Source organism: Apis dorsata, unplaced genomic scaffold (genome assembly GCF_000469605.1).
Source record: "Apis dorsata unplaced genomic scaffold, Apis dorsata 1.3 scaffold_82, whole genome shotgun sequence".
Lineage (NCBI taxonomy): Eukaryota > Metazoa > Arthropoda > Insecta > Hymenoptera > Apidae > Apis > Apis dorsata.
Window position 1 is genome coordinate 1,437,684 of NW_006263380.1, and position 3,444 is coordinate 1,441,127.

Here is a 3,444-nt window from a genome sequence, read left to right on the forward strand (position 1 = left end):
AGTAAAAAAGAAGGATGCACCAACCCTTTCCTCTTTCCTGGCTGTCGCACCGAACCACGGAAACCACCTTGGAAATTCTATTCTAAAAATACCGCGGCTCCTCCGCTTTTTTCGACCCGCTCTTTCTCTTCGACCCGCTTTTTTGTCTTTCCACCCCTCTGCGGAGATGAGCACCGGCCATATGGTCCGCGAGGGAGAGATAAAAAATTCATATTTCTCCCGCTCGAAGGGCCGAGCCGCGATATTTTTAAACCTCGTGCCGCGCCACGAAGAACGTTCAACTTTTCGTGACGCGGCTGCCAGTTTCGTGGAGAAATTTCTCTCGGTTTTACGCTTCTCACTTTTACTTAAAAAAAAAAAAAAAAAAAAAAAAAAAAAAAGAAACGATTACTCGTCGAATAATATTTTCGTTCCATTTCGCGCGTGGACGAATCGAATCGAGATTAAAAATTTTTCGTATTCACGATCTCGTCGATTCCTCCGCGCGCGTTTCCAGGTGTCCGTTGATGTCTCTTTCTCTCTCTCTCTCTCTCTCTCTCTTTCTTTATGTCCTTCCCTCCCCCCAACGTGGAAAGATATTTCCATCGAATCCTGGCTACCTGGAATCGAAAGTACCGATTTTTTTTTTTTTTTTTCTCTCGATCCACCCCTCCGGCCAACGGCGGCGGCTGAACCCGGTAGCCCGTTATTTAAAGGTTCTTTTTCGGCTAATGGTTTTCTCACACGGACACGCCGGAACGGTACAAACCCCTTCTTCTTTCCTGATATTCGAAACCCTTCGGCAAAGCTAACGAGAACGCTGGAAAAAAAAATCGTGACTCGTTGGAATTTTCGAAACTTCGATTCTTAGCTGAAATTATCATTATCATTATTATCATTATTATCATCATCGTGCTATATCATCTTTGGCCATTAAGCGAGGCCAACGTATCCACGTGGAGGTGAAATGTGAATAGCGTATTTCGTAGGTAAATCTATATGAGAGGAAAGGTAAATCTCGTCTCGAGAAGGAAACACGATATTTTACGGACACGCGGCTAAACGGGTCTTTAAGGAAACGATCGGTATCCTGACCCATTTCGTTGGGAGGGTTACGCCAGCAACCCTTTCGCTCGAAGAGAAACCTAACGGGCCGCGACCTCTTTTTCCCACATTCTACTTTCCAGCAAACGCCTGTTACCTGATTTCCGAATCAGGGGTGAAAAGCGGGATTCCCTCGGATCGCAGGTGACGCGAGATAAAACGAAAATTAAATTTCCTGCCTTGTTGGACTCTCGTCGAGTCGAATCAACCGCTATCGTTACCGAACCAAATTCGTAATTCGTACCGTTTGGTCGTGTCAGCTGCATCTCTCATCTCGAATCGAAAAGGATTCTCGCGATTAAATTAAAATTCGAGAGAAATTAAAAAAAAACTTTGGAAGAGCGAAATTATTATTTTCATCGTGTTCAACGGTGCTTATTTGCGTCCCATAATTCCTAATCCCTAAAGAAATATTAATTAATTCTAGACACGAGATCGAGCATATTTGTAAAGACAAACTCGTATATCTTTGTCGCATATATATCTGTCTACATATCATGTTTCGATTTCCTTCAAGATAAACGCGTATCTCTTATTTGTTTCTACTTAAGACACTTTTACGAACGATATTACAAACAATGACAAATCACGTCACTGGATCGCGACGTTTTTCGATTAATTTCTCGTCATATTTTTCGAACGTTTTATCCTCGATCGTAGAACGAAAATTGTATCCGTAATTGACGAATTTCAAGCAGAACCACTAATAATCGATAATAAAAAACACGTTTATTTTCATCACTAATAATAAAATCAATAATAATAAACTCGTCACTAAATCTCTAAATTCATTTTGTTGCAGAGTGGCGATCAGGGGGGACGAGGAAAGAGGGGACGAGTACGAGGAGACGCATCTCGCACCGAAGACGTCTCCGGCTCGGAGGATTAATCTCGACGAACGAGGATGTCGAATCACCGATGAATCGAAAAGGAGGAACGTTCGCATGGCCGCGTGAGTACGTGAATCAGTCCCATTTTCGTTCATGACTCCTTTCAGCCTTAATCATCCTCAATCCGCGTCATAAACTACCCGCACGATGTAAATAGGCTCGGAAATGTCAATCTAAAAGTTGGAAGGGAACCGTGAATGGTCGGTGTTCCACGTTACGAAAGAAAAGCTAAGGCCCGGTTAACGGCCCCTGGGAACCGCTGCACGGCGTAACAGATCGTTTTTAATCGTCCGTCCTCGTCCTTTGTTTCACAGCGCAGCGCCACAGTTAATTCGGCACATTGTTACTCCATTATGTTTACGATTGGAACCTCGTAAAAGAATCAACCTCGTCCATACGGGGCTGGCTGCGAAAAAAGGGGGAGGTTACTAGCACGGTCGGCCGGAGGGTGGCGACAACTCTCGACATTATTGGACAAGAGCGGCCTACCCCTGCTCTCGAAGCTTCCCTTTGAAGGGAGCGGGCCTGCGCCCTGCCGCTCTTTTGTTTCCACCGCTGTAACTATGGAAAACCGGAGGAGAGAATGCCTCTTGCACGAAATAACAAACTAACGATTCGCTCTGCCCTCTCCACGCCATCCCGATCCATTGTAATTTCACTTTTGCCTCTGGGGACTTGCTCGCCAAGAATTTTATTTTATTTCCAATTATATCCCTCCGATAATGTAACAACGATAAATAACTACGCGAAACTACGGGAAAGTAGAAGTATTAAACGACGATCGAGTAGAAATAATAATAGAAATAGGATCGAGAGGGTAGCGGTTGACTCGTTCGATGGGAATTCAGAAAGGGAGAAGGAACGTAGGAGCAGCAGATAATGGGAGAGGGATTAGGGTGTCGATCGATAAGGAGCCTGTTCCAAATTTCTCTTCGAGAGAAAGAGAGAGAGGAGACCGCGTTTTTTGCAAGTGCTCTCCGCCTCAATTAGCGACTAGCTAGAAGAGAGAGCGGGGTAATCACCCCTGCGAAACGAATCGCCGATAAGCGGCGACGATGACACGAGCGCCGCGTCTCGAGCGATAGAATGTGGGAGGATCTAACGGGGGGAGAGGGAGGGGGTTGTTGGAGAGATTGCCCGCGTGACGTCATTGGCCGACACCGCACCCTGCCGATTCTGCGCAGGGGGTGCCAGTCGAACCCACGCCGATTGGGGGGGAATCTTTCTAACTTTCCCTCGTTACTCTATAATTTCTAAAAAAATATCAACTCTCTCTCTCTCTCTCTAGTTGGCTCTCGTTAATCTTCTCTCTTCTTTCGATGTTGATGAGAATTCAGTTAAGAATTCGTTCGATCTCGGTTCCTTCGAAAAAGTGGAATTGGCGAATTGAAATTGAAATCCAGCGGTGGGCGAATTGCGCGAAGAGGCGAAGCGCGGATTCTCTCGGAGTATCGAGCCGAGATCCGTGGAC

The 3,444-nt window shown here is 45.6% G+C and overlaps 1 protein-coding gene across 1 annotated transcript in view; it reads left to right on the forward strand.

Moving 5' to 3' along the window:
- The first annotated feature begins 1,935 nt into the window (after positions 1-1,935).
- The window catches only part of LOC102680975 (ataxin-2 homolog), a 56,192-nt gene continuing 54,683 nt past the window's right edge, over positions 1,936-3,444 (forward strand). The window contains exon 1 of the mRNA XM_006611070.2: positions 1,936-2,035. The gene's annotated coding sequence lies outside the window, so the exon portion shown is untranslated. The remainder of the gene's footprint in view (positions 2,036-3,444) is intronic.